At 23.0% G+C, this 20,925-nt stretch overlaps 1 long non-coding RNA gene across 1 annotated transcript; it reads left to right on the forward strand.

Moving 5' to 3' along the window:
* Window positions 1-260: 260 nt before the first annotated feature.
* LOC132927705 (uncharacterized) lies at window positions 261-19,675 on the forward strand. Its single transcript, XR_009661804.1, has 21 exons — window positions 261-391; window positions 1,608-1,741; window positions 2,533-2,662; window positions 3,485-3,618; window positions 4,409-4,538; window positions 4,830-4,957; window positions 6,505-6,638; window positions 7,429-7,558; window positions 7,850-7,977; window positions 9,180-9,327; window positions 10,127-10,260; window positions 11,052-11,181; window positions 12,004-12,137; window positions 12,928-13,057; window positions 13,349-13,476; window positions 15,024-15,157; window positions 15,948-16,077; window positions 16,369-16,496; window positions 18,044-18,177; window positions 18,968-19,097; window positions 19,389-19,675. It is a non-coding gene; the product is annotated as an uncharacterized LOC132927705 (long non-coding RNA).
* Window positions 19,676-20,925: the final 1,250 nt, after the last annotated feature.

The following is a 20,925-nucleotide window of genomic DNA, read 5'->3' on the forward strand; positions in this document are numbered from 1 at the left end:
TTTTGAACTGCTTATAAAACAAACAATTATCAAGTTAATCTCTTGAAACCTGGACCACTATATTAAGAAAATGATTCTAATTTGTTATTATTAACTTGCATACATCTCATTTAAGCAGATACTTCATTAAAACTATAAAACATGATTTTATATGATAATTTTGACGAAAATTAAAAATTCATGTTTTAAACTGCTTATAAAGCACTGAGATATCGAGTTATTTTCCAATTATTATATTTATTTAACTGGATAAATTTTTTTAGATGCAAATACAGCAGATCACTCAAGGGATGCTGAAACATTATTTGGTATTCAAACAACTCTGGAAAAGTATGAACATCCAATTTTGAAAATGAACTAACGTATACTGATTATAAAGAATTTATGCAATGTACGTGTAATGGTTATTAGGTATAGTTGATAGAAAATTAATAGCAATGTATCTAAAAGTTACTCAAATGCTTCCCTGACCATAATATTAATTATTTTATTTAATATATTATTATTAACTTGCATACATCTCATTTAAGCAGATACTTCATTAAAACTATAAAACATGATTTTATATGATAATTTTTACGAATATTAAAAATTCATGTTTTTAACTGCTTATAAAGCACTGAGTTATCGAGTCATTCTCCAATTATTATATTTTTTTAGATGCAAATACAGCAGATCACTCAAGGGATGCTGAAACATTATTTGATATTCAAACAACTCTGGAAAATTATGAACATCCAATTTTGAAAATGAACTAACGAATACTGATTATAAAGAATTTATGCAATGTACGTGTAATGGTTATTAGGTATAGTTGAGAGAAAATTAATAGCAATGTATCTAAAAGTTACTCAAATGCTTCCCTGACCATAATATTAAGAAAATGATTCTAATTTTTTATTATTAACTTGCATACTCCTCATTTAAGCAAATACTTCATTAAAACTATAAAACATGAATTTATATGATAATTTTGACGAATATTAAATATTTATTTTTTGATCTGCTTATAAAACAAACAATTCTCAAGATAATCTCTTGAAGCCTGGACCACTATATTAAGAAGATGATTCTAATTTGTTATTATTAACTTGCATACATCTCATTTAAGCAGATACTTCATTAAAACTATAAAACATGAATTTATATGATAATTTTGACGAATATTAAAAATTTATTTTTTGATCTGCTTATAAAACAAACAATTATCAAGTTAATCGCTTGAAACCTGGACCACTATATTAAGAAAATGATTCTAATTTATTATTATTAACTTTCATACATCTCATTTAAGCAGATACTTCATTAAAACTATAAAACATGATTTTATATGATAATTTTGACAAATATTAAATATTTATTTTTTGATCTGCTTATAAAACAAACAATTCTCAAGATAATCTCTTGAAGCCTGGACCACTATATTAAGAAAATGATTCTAATTTGTTATTAATAACTTGCATACATCTCATTTAAGCAGATACTTCATTAAAACTATAAAACATGATTTTATATGATAATTTTGACGAATATTAAAAATTCATGTTTTAAACTGCTTATAAAGCACTGAGTTATCGAGTCATTCTCCAATTATTATATTTTTTTAGATGCAAATACAGCAGATCACTCAAGGGATGCTGAAACATTATTTGGTATTCAAACAATTCTGGAAAAGTATGAACATCCAATTTTGAAAATGAACTAACGAATACTGATTATAATGAATTTATGCAATTTACATGTAATGGTTATTGAATATAATTTATAGAATATTAATATAATGATACAATAGATATTTGTTAATAAAGTGAATAAATGATTATTAAACACCTGAGAACTTTTAATTTTCATTCTTAAAATTTGTCTTAGCTATAAAAATCATTTTATTTTTATTACATTTATATGATAATTTTGTTGAATATAACAAATTCATACATTTAACTGCTTATAAAATATTTTATTCTCAAGTACGTGTTTTGAAACCTTGACTGTTATATTATGAAAATTATTCCATTTTATCATTTATAACTTTCATATGTTTTGTTTAACCAGATACTTTTACTTCATAAGAACTTTAACAAATTATTTTATATGTTAATTTTGACGAATTATACAATTCATATTTTTTTCATATTGAACAGAAGAAAATTTAAGTTATTGTTGGAGTGTATTATTTAGTTACATTTATTTTACATTCAAATTCAACAAAATAATTTGGTAGATTTGTACTATCTTTTATGGCTTATCGTAATTATTATTTCTTATCATCTGTTATAAGATTATATTTCATATCACTTTGCTGTTTTACAATCGTATTTGCATTTAAGTTTTAAATGAAAATTGTTTTTAAATATTTTGTATTAAGAATAAAGTTGTTCAGATAGTTATTGTTTGATTGTTTCCGTTACTGACTTATTCAGTATTTTCCAAATACTAGTTATCATATAAAGATTTTCGTTCTAATTATGGTGTGTAGTAGTGACATTGTTTACTCCAACTATACGCATATTTAACTGACTACAATATTTTCAGATTGCAATACAGCAGACAATGAAAGCCATGGTGAGACATGAATTCGCGATTCTATCAGTTTGGAAAATATAAACATCCTATGATGAAAATGGACTAGAAGATACTGATAATAATAATTGTTTTATTCAACGTACGTGTAGAGCTTATAATAGAATATAATTTATAGGAAATTAATAGTTATGTAACAAAATGTTAATGTTATGAAATCCTGACAATAGGACTAAGTAAATGATACTTATTTACTATAATTAACTCTCATACAATTCATTTAACTTGATACTTCATAAACACTAAAAAACATGATTTTATATGATCATTTTGACGAATATTAAATATTTATTTTTTGATCTGCTTATAAAACAAACAATTATCAAGTTAATCGCTTGAAACCTGGACCATTATATTAAAAAAATGATTCTAATTTATTATTATTAACTTGCATACATCTCATTTAAGCAGATACTTCATTAAAACTATAAAACATGATTGTATATGATAATTTTGATGAATAATATACATTTATTTTTTGATCTGCTTATAAAACAAACAATTATCAAGTTAATCGCTTGAAACCTGGACCATTATATTAAGAAAATGATTCTAATTTATTATTATTAACTTTCATACATCTCATTTAAGCAGATACTTCATTAAAACTATAAAACATGATTTTATATGATAATTTTGACGAATATTAAATATTTATTTTTTGATCTGCTTATAAAACAAACAATTCTCAAGATAATCTCTTGAAGCCTGGACCACTATATTAAGAAAATGATTCTAATTTGTTATTAATAACTTGCATACATCTCATTTAAGCAGATACTTCATTAAAACTATAAAACATGATTTTATATGATAATTTTGACGAATATTAAAAATTCATGTTTTAAACTGCTTATAAAGCACTGAATTATCGAGTCATTCTCCAATTATTATATTTTTTTAGATGCAAATACAGCAGATCACTCAAGGGATGCTGAAACATTATTTGGTATTCAAACAATTCTGGAAAAGTATGAACATCCAATTTTGAAAATGAACTAACGAATACTGATTATAATGAATTTATGCAATTTACATGTAATGGTTATTGAATATAATTTATAGAATATTAATATAATGATACAATAGATATTTGTTAATAAAGTGAATAAATGATTATTAAACACCTGAGAACTTTTAATTTTCATTCTTAAAATTTGTCTTAGCTATAAAAATCATTTTATTTTTATTACATTTATATGATAATTTTGTTGAATATAACAAATTCATACATTTAACTGCTTATAAAATATTTTATTCTCAAGTACGTGTTTTGAACCTTGACTGTTATATTATGAAAATTATTCCATTTTATCATTTATAACTTTCATATGTTTTGTATAACCAGATACTTTTACTTCATAAGAACTTTAACAAATTATTTTATATGTTAATTTTGACGAATTATACAATTCATATTTTTTTCATATTGAATAGAAGAAAATTTAAGTTATTGTTCGAGTGTATTATTTAGTTATATTTATTTTACATTCAAATTCAACAAAATAATTTGGTAGATTTGTACTATCTTTTATGGCTTATCATAATTATTATTTCTTATCATCTGTTAAATGATTATATTTCATATCACTTTGCTGTTTTACAATGGTATTTGCATTTAAGTTTTAACTGAAAATTGTTTTTAAATATTTTGTATTAAGAATAAAGTTGTTCAGATAGTTATTGTTTGATTGTTTCCGTTACTGACTTATTCAGTATTTTCCAAATACTAGTTATCATATAAAGCTTTTCGTTCTAATTATGGTGTGTAGTAGTGACATTGTTTACTCCAACTATACGCATATTTAACTGACTACAATATTTTCAGATTGCAATACAGCAGACAATGAAAGCCATGGTGAGACATGAATTCGCGATTCTTTCAGTTTGGAAAATATAAACATCCTATGATGAAAATGGACTAGAAGATACTGATAATAATAATTGTTTTATTCAACGTACGTGTAGAGCTTATAATAGAATATAATTTATAGAAAATTAATAGATATGTAACAAAATGTTAATGTTATGAAATCCTGACAATAGGACTAAGTAAATGATACTTATTTACTATAATTAACTTTCATACAATTCATTTAACTTGATACTTCATAAACACTAAAAAACATGATTTTATATAATCATTTTGACGAATATCAAAAATTCATGTTTTAAACTGCTTATAAAGCACTGAGTTATCGAGTCATTCTCCAATTATTATATATATTTAACTGATTAAATTTTTTTAGATGCAAATACAGCAGATCACTCAAGGGATGCTGAAACATTGTTTGGTATTCAATCAACTCTGGAAAAGTATGAACATCCAATTTTGAAAATGAACTAAAAGATACTGATAATAAAGAATTTATGCAATGTACGTGTAATGTTTATTAGGTATAGTTGATAGAAAATTAATAGCAATGTATCTAAAAGTTACTCAAATGGTTCCCTGACCATAATATTAAGAAAATGATTCTAATTTTTAATTATTAACTTGCATACTTCTCATTTAAGCAAATACTTCATTAAAACTATAAAACATGAATTTATATGATAATTTTGACGAATATTAAATATTTATTTTTTGATCTGCTTATAAAACAAACAATTATCAAGTTAATCGCTTGAAACCTGGACCATTATATTAAGAAAATGATTCTAATTTATTATTATTAACTTTCATACATCTCATTTAAGCAGATACTTCATTAAAACTATAAAACATGATTTTATATGATAATTTTGACGAATATTAAATATTTATTTTTTGATCTGATTATAAAACAAACAATTATCAAGTTAATCGCTTGAAACCTGGACCATTATATTAAGAAAATGATTCTAATTTGTTATTATTAACTTGCATACATTATTTAAGCAAATACTTCATTAAAACTATAAAACATGATTTTATATGATAATTTTGACGAATATTAAATATTTATTTTTTGAACTGCTTATAAAACAAACAATTATCAAGTTAATCTCTTGAAGCCTGGACCACTATATTAAGAAAATGATTCTAATTTGTTATTATTAACTTGCATACATCTCATTTAAGCAGATACTTCATTAAAACTATAAAACATGATTGTATATGATAATTTTGATGAATAATATACATTTATTTTTTGAAATGCTTATAAAACATACAATTATCAAGTTAATCGCTTGAAACCTGGACCATTATATTAAGAAAATGATTCTAATTTGTTATTATTAACTTGCATACATTATTTAAGCAAATACTTCATTAAAACTATAAAACATGATTTTATATGATAATTTTGACGAATATTAAATATTTATTTTTTGAACTGCTTATAAAACAAACAATTATCAAGTTAATCTCTTAAAACCTGGACCACTATATTAAGAAAATGATTCTAATTTGATACTATTAACTTGCATACATCTCATTTAAGCAGATACTTCATTAATACTATAAAACATGATTTTATATGATAATTTTGACGAATATTAAATATTTATTTTTTGATCTGCTTATAAAACAAACAATTATCAAGTTAATCTCTTGAAGCCTGGACCACTATATTAAGAAAATGATTCTAATTTGTTATTATTAACTTGCATACATCTCATTTAAGCAGATACTTCATTAAAACTATAAAACATGATTTTATATGATAATTTTGACGAATATTAAATATTTATTTTTTGATCTGCTTATAAAACAAACAATTCTCAAGATAATCTCTTGAAACCTGGACCACTATATTAAGAAAATGATTCTAATTTGTTATTAATAACATGTATATATCTCATTTAAGCAGATACTTCATTAAAACTATAAAACATGATTTTATATGATAATTTTGACGAATATTAAAAATTCATGTTTTAAACTGCTTATAAAGCACTGAATTATCGAGTCATTCTCCAATTATTATATTTTTTTAGATGCAAATACAGCAGATCACTCAAGGGATGCTGAAACATTATTTGGTATTCAAACAATTCTGGAAAAGTATGAACATCCAATTTTGAAAATGAACTAACGAATACTGATTATAATGAATTTATGCAATTTACATGTAATGGTTATTGAATATAATTTATAGAATATTAATATAATGATACAATAGATATTTGTTAATAAAGTGAATAAATGATTATTAAACACCTGAGAACTTTTAATTTTCATTCTTAAAATTTGTCTTAGCTATAAAAATCATTTTATTTTTATTACATTTATATGATAATTTTGTTGAATATAACAAATTCATACATTTAACTGCTTATAAAATATTTTATTCTCAAGTACGTGTTTTGAACCTTGACTGTTATATTATGAAAATTATTCCATTTTATCATTTATAACTTTCATATGTTTTGTATAACCAGATACTTTTACTTCATAAGAACTTTAACAAATTATTTTATATGTTAATTTTGACGAATTATACAATTCATATTTTTTTCATATTGAATAGAAGAAAATTTAAGTTATTGTTCGAGTGTATTATTTAGTTACATTTATTTTACATTCAAATTCTACAAAATAATTTGGTAGATTTGTACTATCTTTTATGGCTTATCATAATCATTATTTCTTATCATCTGTTATATGATTATATTTCATATCACTTTGCTGATTTACAATGGTATTTGCATTTAAGTTTTAACTGAAAATTGTTTTTAAATATTTTGTATTAAGAATAAAGTTGTTCAGATAGTTATTGTTTGATTGTTTCCGTTACTGACTTATTCAGTATTTTCCAAATACTAGTTATCATATAAAGATTTTCGTTCTAATTATGGTGTGTAGTAGTGACATTGTTTACTCCAACTATACGCATATTTTACTGACTACAATATTTTCAGATTGCATTACAGCAGACAATGAAAGTCATGGTGAGACATGAATTTGCGATTCTATCAGTTTGGAAAATATAAACATCCTATGATGAAAATGGACTAGAAGATACTGATAATAATAATTGTTTTATTCAACGTACGTGTAGAGCTTATAATAGAATATAATTTATAGAAAATTAATAGTTATGTAACAAAATGTTAATGTCATGAAATCCTGACAATAGGACTAAGTAAATGATTCTTATTTACTATAATTAACTTTCATACAATTCATTTAACTTGATACTTCATAAACACTAAAAAACATGATTTTATATGATCATTTTGACGAATATCAAAAATGCATGTTTTAAACTGCTTATAAAGCACTGAGTTATCGAGTCATTCTCCAATTATTATATATATTTAACTGATTAAATTTTTTTAGATGGCAATACAGCAGATGACTCAAGGAATGCTGAGACATTTATTTGTATGCATACAACTTTGGGAAAGTATGAACATCCAATGTTGAAAATGAACTAAATGATACTGATTATAAAGAATTTTTGCAATGTACGTGTAATGGTTATTAGGTATAGTTGATAGAAAATTAATAGCAATGTATCTAAAAGTTACTCAAATGCTTCCCTGACCATAATATTAATTAAATTATTTAATTTATTATTATTAACTTGCATACATTTCATTTAAGCAGATACTTTATAAACACTATAAAACATGATTTTATATGATAATTTTGACGTATATTAAAAATTTATTTTTTGATCTGCTTATAAAACAAACAATTATCAAGTTAATCTCTTGAAACCTGGACCACTATATTAAGAAAATGATTCTAATTCGTTATTATTAACTTGCATACATCTCATTTATGCAGATACTTTATAAACACTATAAAACATGATTTTATATGATAATTTTGACGAATAATATAAATTTATTTTTTGAACTGCTTATAAAACAAACAATTCTCAAGATAATCTCTTGAAACCTGGACCACTACATTAAGAAAATGATTCTAATTTATTATTATTAACTTGCATACATCTCATTTAAGCAGATACTTCATTAAAACTATAAAACATGATTTTATATAATAATTTTGACGAATATTAAATATTTATTTTTTGATCTGCTTATAAAACAAACAATTATCAAGTTAATCGCTTGAAACCTGGACCACTATATTAAGAAAATGATTCTAATTTATTATTATTAACTTGCATACATTTCATTTAAGCAGATACTTTCTAAACACTATAAAACATGATTTTTTATGATAATTTTGACGAATAATATATATTTATTTTTTGAACTGCTTATAAAACAAACAATTATCAAGTTAATTTGTTGAAACCTGGACCATTATATTAAGAAAATGATTCTAATTTATTATTATTGACTTGCATACATCTCATTTAAGCAGATACTTCATTAAAACTATAAAACATGATTTTATATGATAATTATGACGTATATTAATTATTTATGTATTCAACTGCTTATAAAACAAACAATTCTCAAGTTAATCTCTTGAAACCTGGACCACTATATTAAGATAATGATTCTTATTTACTATAATTAACTTTCATACAATTCATTTAACTTGATACTTCATAAACACTAAAAAACATGATTTTATATGATCATTTTGACGAATATCAAAAATTCATGTTTTAAACTGCTTATAAAGCAATGAGTTATCGAGTCATTCTCCAATTATTATATTTATTTAACTGGATAAATTTTTTTAGATGCAAATACAGCAGATCACTCAAGGGATGCTGAAACATTATTTGGTATTCAAACAACTCTGGAAAAGTATGAACATCCAATTTTGAAAATGAACTAACGAATACTGATTATAAAGAATTTATGCAATGTACGTGTAATGGTTATTAGGTATAGTTGAGAGAAAATTAATAGCAATGTATCTAAAAGTTACTCAAATGCTTCCCTGACCATAATATTAAGAAAATGATTCTAATTTTTTATTATTAACTTGCATACTCCTCATTTAAGCAAATACTTCATTAAAACTATAAAACATGAATTTATATGATAATTTTGACGAATATTAAATATTTATTTTTTGATCTGCTTATAAAACAAACAATTCTCAAGATAATCTCTTGAAGCCTGGACCACTATATTAAGAAGATGATTCTAATTTGTTATTATTAACTTGCATACATCTCATTTAAGCAGATACTTCATTAAAACTATAAAACATGAATTTATATGATAATTTTGACGAATATTAAAAATTTATTTTTTGATCTGCTTATAAAACAAACAATTATCAAGTTAATCGCTTGAAACCTGGACCACTATATTAAGAAAATGATTCTAATTTATTATTATTAATTTTCATACATCTCATTTAAGCAGATACTTCATTAAAACTATAAAACATGATTTTATATGATAATTTTGACAAATATTAAATATTTATTTTTTGATCTGCTTATAAAACAAACAATTCTCAAGATAATCTCTTGAAGCCTGGACCACTATATTAAGAAAATGATTCTAATTTGTTATTAATAACTTGCATACATCTCATTTAAGCAGATACTTCATTAAAACTATAAAACATGATTTTATATGATAATTTTGACGAATATTAAAAATTCATGTTTTAAACTGCTTATAAAGCACTGAGTTATCGAGTCATTCTCCAATTATTATATTTTTTTAGATGCAAATACAGCAGATCACTCAAGGGATGCTGAAACATTATTTGGTATTCAAACAATTCTGGAAAAGTATGAACATCCAATTTTGAAAATGAACTAACGAATACTGATTATAATGAATTTATGCAATTTACATGTAATGGTTATTGAATATAATTTATAGAATATTAATATAATGATACAATAGATATTTGTTAATAAAGTGAATAAATGATTATTAAACACCTGAGAACTTTTAATTTTCATTCTTAAAATTTGTCTTAGCTATAAAAATCATTTTATTTTTATTACATTTATATGATAATTTTGTTGAATATAACAAATTCATACATTTAACTGCTTATAAAATATTTTATTCTCAAGTACGTGTTTTGAAACCTTGACTGTTATATTATGAAAATTATTCCATTTTATCATTTATAACTTTCATATGTTTTGTTTAACCAGATACTTTTACTTCATAAGAACTTTAACAAATTATTTTATATGTTAATTTTGACGAATTATACAATTCATATTTTTTTCATATTGAACAGAAGAAAATTTAAGTTATTGTTGGAGTGTATTATTTAGTTACATTTATTTTACATTCAAATTCAACAAAATAATTTGGTAGATTTGTACTATCTTTTATGGCTTATCGTAATTATTATTTCTTATCATCTGTTATAAGATTATATTTCATATCACTTTGCTGTTTTACAATCGTATTTGCATTTAAGTTTTAAATGAAAATTGTTTTTAAATATTTTGTATTAAGAATAAAGTTGTTCAGATAGTTATTGTTTGATTGTTTCCGTTACTGACTTATTCAGTATTTTCCAAATACTAGTTATCATATAAAGATTTTCGTTCTAATTATGGTGTGTAGTAGTGACATTGTTTACTCCAACTATACGCATATTTAACTGACTACAATATTTTCAGATTGCAATACAGCAGACAATGAAAGCCATGGTGAGACATGAATTCGCGATTCTATCAGTTTGGAAAATATAAACATCCTATGATGAAAATGGACTAGAAGATACTGATAATAATAATTGTTTTATTCAACGTACGTGTAGAGCTTATAATAGAATATAATTTATAGGAAATTAATAGTTATGTAACAAAATGTTAATGTTATGAAATCCTGACAATAGGACTAAGTAAATGATACTTATTTACTATAATTAACTTTCATACAATTCATTTAACTTGATACTTCATAAACACTAAAAAACATGATTTTATATGATCATTTTGACGAATATTAAATATTTATTTTTTGATCTGCTTATAAAACAAACAATTATCAAGTTAATCGCTTGAAACCTGGACCATTATATTAAAAAAATGATTCTAATTTATTATTATTAACTTGCATACATCTCATTTAAGCAGATACTTCATTAAAACTATAAAACATGATTGTATATGATAATTTTGATGAATAATATACATTTATTTTTTGATCTGCTTATAAAACAAACAATTATCAAGTTAATCGCTTGAAACCTGGACCATTATATTAAGAAAATGATTCTAATTTATTATTATTAACTTTCATACATCTCATTTAAGCAGATACTTCATTAAAACTATAAAACATGATTTTATATGATAATTTTGACGAATATTAAATATTTATTTTTTGATCTGCTTATAAAACAAACAATTCTCAAGATAATCTCTTGAAGCCTGGACCACTATATTAAGAAAATGATTCTAATTTGTTATTAATAACTTGCATACATCTCATTTAAGCAGATACTTCATTAAAACTATAAAACATGATTTTATATGATAATTTTGACGAATATTAAAAATTCATGTTTTAAACTGCTTATAAAGCACTGAATTATCGAGTCATTCTCCAATTATTATATTTTTTTAGATGCAAATACAGCAGATCACTCAAGGGATGCTGAAACATTATTTGGTATTCAAACAATTCTGGAAAAGTATGAACATCCAATTTTGAAAATGAACTAACGAATACTGATTATAATGAATTTATGCAATTTACATGTAATGGTTATTGAATATAATTTATAGAATATTAATATAATGATACAATAGATATTTGTTAATAAAGTGAATAAATGATTATTAAACACCTGAGAACTTTTAATTTTCATTCTTAAAATTTGTCTTAGCTATAAAAATCATTTTATTTTTATTACATTTATATGATAATTTTGTTGAATATAACAAATTCATACATTTAACTGCTTATAAAATATTTTATTCTCAAGTACGTGTTTTGAACCTTGACTGTTATATTATGAAAATTATTCCATTTTATCATTTATAACTTTCATATGTTTTGTATAACCAGATACTTTTACTTCATAAGAACTTTAACAAATTATTTTATATGTTAATTTTGACGAATTATACAATTCATATTTTTTTCATATTGAATAGAAGAAAATTTAAGTTATTGTTCGAGTGTATTATTTAGTTATATTTATTTTACATTCAAATTCAACAAAATAATTTGGTAGATTTGTACTATCTTTTATGGCTTATCATAATTATTATTTCTTATCATCTGTTAAATGATTTTATTTCATATCACTTTGCTGTTTTACAATGGTATTTGCATTTAAGTTTTAACTGAAAATTGTTTTTAAATATTTTGTATTAAGAATAAAGTTGTTCAGATAGTTATTGTTTGATTGTTTCCGTTACTGACTTATTCAGTATTTTCCAAATACTAGTTATCATATAAAGCTTTTCGTTCTAATTATGGTGTGTAGTAGTGACATTGTTTACTCCAACTATACGCATATTTAACTGACTACAATATTTTCAGATTGCAATACAGCAGACAATGAAAGCCATGGTGAGACATGAATTCGCGATTCTTTCAGTTTGGAAAATATAAACATCCTATGATGAAAATGGACTAGAAGATACTGATAATAATAATTGTTTTATTCAACGTACGTGTAGAGCTTATAATAGAATATAATTTATAGAAAATTAATAGATATGTAACAAAATGTTAATGTTATGAAATCCTGACAATAGGACTAAGTAAATGATACTTATTTACTATAATTAACTTTCATACAATTCATTTAACTTGATACTTCATAAACACTAAAAAACATGATTTTATATAATCATTTTGACGAATATCAAAAATTCATGTTTTAAACTGCTTATAAAGCACTGAGTTATCGAGTCATTCTCCAATTATTATATATATTTAACTGATTAAATTTTTTTAGATGCAAATACAGCAGATCACTCAAGGGATGCTGAAACATTGTTTGGTATTCAATCAACTCTGGAAAAGTATGAACATCCAATTTTGAAAATGAACTAAAAGATACTGATAATAAAGAATTTATGCAATGTACGTGTAATGTTTATTAGGTATAGTTGATAGAAAATTAATAGCAATGTATCTAAAAGTTACTCAAATGGTTCCCTGACCATAATATTAAGAAAATGATTCTAATTTTTAATTATTAACTTGCATACTTCTCATTTAAGCAAATACTTCATTAAAACTATAAAACATGAATTTATATGATAATTTTGACGAATATTAAATATTTATTTTTTGATCTGCTTATAAAACAAACAATTATCAAGTTAATCGCTTGAAACCTGGACCATTATATTAAGAAAATGATTCTAATTTATTATTATTAACTTTCATACATCTCATTTAAGCAGATACTTCATTAAAACTATAAAACATGATTTTATATGATAATTTTGACGAATATTAAATATTTATTTTTTGATCTGATTATAAAACAAACAATTATCAAGTTAATCGCTTGAAACCTGGACCATTATATTAAGAAAATGATTCTAATTTGTTATTATTAACTTGCATACATTATTTAAGCAAATACTTCATTAAAACTATAAAACATGATTTTATATGATAATTTTGACGAATATTAAATATTTATTTTTTGAACTGCTTATAAAACAAACAATTATCAAGTTAATCTCTTGAAGCCTGGACCACTATATTAAGAAAATGATTCTAATTTGTTATTATTAACTTGCATACATCTCATTTAAGCAGATACTTCATTAAAACTATAAAACATGATTGTATATGATAATTTTGATGAATAATATACATTTATTTTTTGAAATGCTTATAAAACATACAATTATCAAGTTAATCGCTTGAAACCTGGACCATTATATTAAGAAAATGATTCTAATTTGTTATTATTAACTTGCATACATTATTTAAGCAAATACTTCATTAAAACTATAAAACATGATTTTATATGATAATTTTGACGAATATTAAATATTTATTTTTTGAACTGCTTATAAAACAAACAATTATCAAGTTAATCTCTTAAAACCTGGACCACTATATTAAGAAAATGATTCTAATTTGATACTATTAACTTGCATACATCTCATTTAAGCAGATACTTCATTAATACTATAAAACATGATTTTATATGATAATTTTGACGAATATTAAATATTTATTTTTTGATCTGCTTATAAAACAAACAATTATCAAGTTAATCTCTTGAAGCCTGGACCACTATATTAAGAAAATGATTCTAATTTGTTATTATTAACTTGCATACATCTCATTTAAGCAGATACTTCATTAAAACTATAAAACATGATTTTATATGATAATTTTGACGAATATTAAATATTTATTTTTTGATCTGCTTATAAAACAAACAATTCTCAAGATAATCTCTTGAAACCTGGACCACTATATTAAGAAAATGATTCTAATTTGTTATTAATAACATGTATATATCTCATTTAAGCAGATACTTCATTAAAACTATAAAACATGATTTTATATGATAATTTTGACGAATATTAAAAATTCATGTTTTAAACTGCTTATAAAGCACTGAATTATCGAGTCATTCTCCAATTATTATATTTTTTTAGATGCAAATACAGCAGATCACTCAAGGGATGCTGAAACATTATTTGGTATTCAAACAATTCTGGAAAAGTATGAACATCCAATTTTGAAAATGAACTAACGAATACTGATTATAATGAATTTATGCAATTTACATGTAATGGTTATTGAATATAATTTATAGAATATTAATATAATGATACAATAGATATTTGTTAATAAAGTGAATAAATGATTATTAAACACCTGAGAACTTTTAATTTTCATTCTTAAAATTTGTCTTAGCTATAAAAATCATTTTATTTTTATTACATTTATATGATAATTTTGTTGAATATAACAAATTCATAGATTTAACTGCTTATAAAATATTTTATTCTCAAGTACGTGTTTTGAACCTTGACTGTTATATTATGAAAATTATTCCATTTTATCATTTATAACTTTCATATGTTTTGTATAACCAGATACTTTTACTTCATAAGAACTTTAACAAATTATTTTATATGTTAATTTTGACGAATTATACAATTCATATTTTTTTCATATTGAATAGAAGAAAATTTAAGTTATTGTTCGAGTGTATTATTTAGTTACATTTATTTTACATTCAAATTCTACAAAATAATTTGGTAGATTTGTACTATCTTTTATGGCTTATCATAATCATTATTTCTTATCATCTGTTATATGATTATATTTCATATCACTTTGCTGATTTACAATGGTATTTGCATTTAAGTTTTAACTGAAAATTGTTTTTAAATATTTTGTATTAAGAATAAAGTTGTTCAGATAGTTATTGTTTGATTGTTTCCGTTACTGACTTATTCAGTATTTTCCAAATACTAGTTATCATATAAAGCTTTTCGTTCTAATTATGGTGTGTAGTAGTGACATTGTTTACTCCAACTATACGCATATTTAACTGACTACAATATTTTCAGATTGCAATACAGCAGACAATGAAAGCCATGGTGAGACATGAATTCGCGATTCTTTCAGTTTGGAAAATATAAACATCCTATGATGAAAATGGACTAGAAGATACTGATAATAATAATTGTTTTATTCAACGTACGTGTAGAGCTTATAATAGAATATAATTTATAGAAAATTAATAGATATGTAACAAAATGTTAATGTTATGAAATCCTGACAATAGGACTAAGTAAATGATACTTATTTACTATAATTAACTTTCATACAATTCATTTAACTTGATACTTCATAAACACTAAAAAACATGATTTTATATAATCATTTTGACGAATATCAAAAATTCATGTTTTAAACTGCTTATAAAGCACTGAGTTATCGAGTCATTCTCCAATTATTATATATATTTAACTGATTAAATTTTTTTAGATGCAAATACAGCAGATCACTCAAGGGATGCTGAAACATTGTTTGGTATTCAATCAACTCTGGAAAAGTATGAACATCCAATTTTGAAAATGAACTAAAAGATACTGATAATAAAGAATTTATGCAATGTACGTGTAATGTTTATTAGGTATAGTTGATAGAAAATTAATAGCAATGTATCTAAAAGTTACTCAAATGGTTCCCTGACCATAATATTAAGAAAATGATTCTAATTTTTAATTATTAACTTGCATACTTCTCATTTAAGCAAATACTTCATTAAAACTATAAAACATGAATTTATATGATAATTTTGACGAATATTAAATATTTATTTTTTGATCTGCTTATAAAACAAACAATTATCAAGTTAATCGCTTGAAACCTGGACCATTATATTAAGAAAATGATTCTAATTTATTATTATTAACTTTCATACATCTCATTTAAGCAGATACTTCATTAAAACTATAAAACATGATTTTATATGATAATTTTGACGAATATTAAATATTTATTTTTTGATCTGATTATAAAACAAACAATTATCAAGTTAATCGCTTGAAACCTGGACCATTATATTAAGAAAATGATTCTAATTTGTTATTATTAACTTGCATACATTATTTAAGCAAATACTTCATTAAAACTATAAAACATGATTTTATATGATAATTTTGACGAATATTAAATATTTATTTTTTGAACTGCTTATAAAACAAACAATTATCAAGTTAATCTCTTGAAGCCTGGACCACTATATTAAGAAAATGATTCTAATTTGTTATTATTAACTTGCATACATCTCATTTAAGCAGATACTTCATTAAAACTATAAAACATGATTGTATATGATAATTTTGATGAATAATATACATTTATTTTTTGAAATGCTTATAAAACATACAATTATCAAGTTAATCGCTTGAAACCTGGACCATTATATTAAGAAAATGATTCTAATTTGTTATTATTAACTTGCATACATTATTTAAGCAAATACTTCATTAAAACTATAAAACATGATTTTATATGATAATTTTGACGAATATTAAATATTTATTTTTTGAACTGCTTATAAAACAAACAATTATCAAGTTAATCTCTTAAAACCTGGACCACTATATTAAGAAAATGATTCTAATTTGATACTATTAACTTGCATACATCTCATTTAAGCAGATACTTCATTAATACTATAAAACATGATTTTATATGATAATTTTGACGAATATTAAATATTTATTTTTTGATCTGCTTATAAAACAAACAATTATCAAGTTAATCTCTTGAAGCCTGGACCACTATATTAAGAAAATGATTCTAATTTGTTATTATTAACTTGCATACATCTCATTTAAGCAGATACTTCATTAAAACTATAAAACATGATTTTATATGATAATTTTGACGAATATTAAATATTTATTTTTTGATCTGCTTATAAAACAAACAATTCTCAAGATAATCTCTTGAAACCTGGACCACTATATTAAGAAAATGATTCTAATTTGTTATTAATAACATGTATATATCTCATTTAAGCAGATACTTCATTAAAACTATAAAACATGATTTTATATGATAATTTTGACGAATATTAAAAATTCATGTTTTAAACTGCTTATAAAGCACTGAATTATCGAGTCATTCTCCAATTATTATATTTTTTTAGATGCAAATACAGCAGATCACTCAAGGGATGCTGAAACATTATTTGGTATTCAAACAATTCTGGAAAAGTATGAACATCCAATTTTGAAAATGAACTAACGAATACTGATTATAATGAATTTATGCAATTTACATGTAATGGTTATTGAATATAATTTATAGAATATTAATATAATGATACAATAGATATTTGTTAATAAAGTGAATAAATGATTATTAAACACCTGAGAACTTTTAATTTTCATTCTTAAAATTTGTCTTAGCTATAAAAATCATTTTATTTTTATTACATTTATATGATAATTTTGTTGAATATAACAAATTCATAGATTTAACTGCTTATAAAATATTTTATTCTCAAGTACGTGTTTTGAACCTTGACTGTTATATTATGAAAATTATTCCATTTTATCATTTATAACTTTCATATGTTTTGTATAACCAGATACTTTTACTTCATAAGAACTTTAACAAATTATTTTATATGTTAATTTTGACGAATTATACAATTCATATTTTTTTCATATTGAATAGAAGAAAATTTAAGTTATTGTTCGAGTGTATTATTTAGTTACATTTATTTTACATTCAAATTCTACAAAATAATTTGGTAGATTTGTACTATCTTTTATGGCTTATCATAATCATTATTTCTTATCATCTGTTATATGATTATATTTCATATCACTTTGCTGATTTACAATGGTATTTGCATTTAAGTTTTAACTGAAAATTGTTTTTAAATATTTTGTATTAAGAATAAAGTTGTTCAGATAGTTATTGTTTGATTGTTTCCGTTACTGACTTATTCAGTATTTTCCAAATACTAGTTATCATATAAAGATTTTCGTTCTAATTATGGTGTGTAGTAGTGACATTGTTTACTCCAACTATACGCATATTTTACTGACTACAATATTTTCAGATTGCATTACAGCAGACAATGAAAGTCATGGTGAGACATGAATTTGCGATTCTATCAGTTTGGAAAATATAAACATCCTATGATGAAAATGGACTAGAAGATACTGATAATAATAATTGTTTTATTCAACGTACGTGTAGAGCTTATAATAGAATATAATTTATAGAAAATTAATAGTTATGTAACAAAATGTTAATGTCATGAAATCCTGACAATAGGACTAAGTAAATGATTCTTATTTACTATAATTAACTTTCATACAATTCATTTAACTTGATACTTCATAAACACTAAAAAACATGATTTTATATGATCATTTTGACGAATATCAAAAATGCATGTTTTAAACTGCTTATAAAGCACTGAGTTATCGAGTCATTCTCCAATTATTATATATATTTAACTGATTAAATTTTTTTAGATGGCAATACAGCAGATGACTCAAGGAATGCTGAGACATTTATTTGTATGCATACAACTTTGGGAAAGTATGAACATCCAATGTTGAAAATGAACTAAATGATACTGATTATAAAGAATTTTTGCAATGTACGTGTAATGGTTATTAGGTATAGTTGATAGAAAATTAATAGCAATGTATCTAAAAGTTACTCAAATGCTTCCCTGACCATAATATTAATTAAATTATTTAATTTATTATTATTAACTTGCATACATTTCATTTAAGCAGATACTTTATAAACACTATAAAACATGATTTTATATGATAATTTTGACGTATATTAAAAATTTATTTTTTGATCTGCTTATAAAACAAACAATTATCAAGTTAATCTCTTGAAACCTGGACCACTATATTAAGAAAATGATTCTAATTCGTTATTATTAACTTGCATACATCTCATTTATGCAGATACTTTATAAACACTATAAAACATGATTTTATATGATAATTTTGACGAATAATATATATTTATTTTTTGAACTGCTTATAAAACAAACAATTCTCAAGATAATCTCTTGAAACCTGGACCACTACATTAAGAAAATGATTCTAATTTATTATTATTAACTTGCATACATCTCATTTAAGCAGATACTTCATTAAAACTATAAAACATGATTTTATATAATAATTTTGACGAATATTAAATATTTATTTTTTGATCTGCTTATAAAACAAACAATTATCAAGTTAATCGCTTGAAACCTGGACCACTATATTAAGAAAATGATTCTAATTTATTATTATTAACTTGCATACATTTCATTTAAGCAGATACTTTCTAAACACTATAAAACATGATTTTTTATGATAATTTTGACGAATAATATATATTTATTTTTTGAACTGCTTATAAAACAAACAATTATCAAGTTAATTTGTTGAAACCTGGACCATTATATTAAGAAAATGATTCTAATTTATTATTATTGACTTGCATACATCTCATTTAAGCAGATACTTCATTAAAACTATAAAACATGATTTTATATGATAATTATGACGTATATTAATTATTTATGTATTCAACTGCTTATAAAACAAACAATTCTCAAGTTAATCTCTTGAAACCTGGACCACTATATTAAGATAATGATTCTTATTTACTATAATTAACTTTCATACAATTCATTTAACTTGATACTTCATAAACACTAAAAAACATGATTTTATATGATCATTTTGACGAATATTAAATATTTATTTTTTGATCTGCTTTTAAAACAAACAATTATCAAGTTAATCTCTTGAAACCTGGACCACTATATTAAGAAAATGATTCTAATTTGTTATTATTAACTTGCATACATCTCATTTAAGCAGATACTTCATTAAAACGCGAATGAAAATTGAAAATTTCGAAAAATGAAAGATCTCGTTTACGAAGTGTTCTACGGGAAAACCGAGAGAGATAGGACGAAAGGCGTGAGACATAAAATTTATCCCCATCACCAGCTTCATAAGTTGTATGCTTTTGATTTTTCGAAAAACC

The sequence above is a fragment of the Rhopalosiphum padi genome, chromosome 3 (assembly GCF_020882245.1).
Source record: "Rhopalosiphum padi isolate XX-2018 chromosome 3, ASM2088224v1, whole genome shotgun sequence".
Classification (NCBI taxonomy): Eukaryota; Metazoa; Arthropoda; class Insecta; order Hemiptera; family Aphididae; genus Rhopalosiphum; species Rhopalosiphum padi.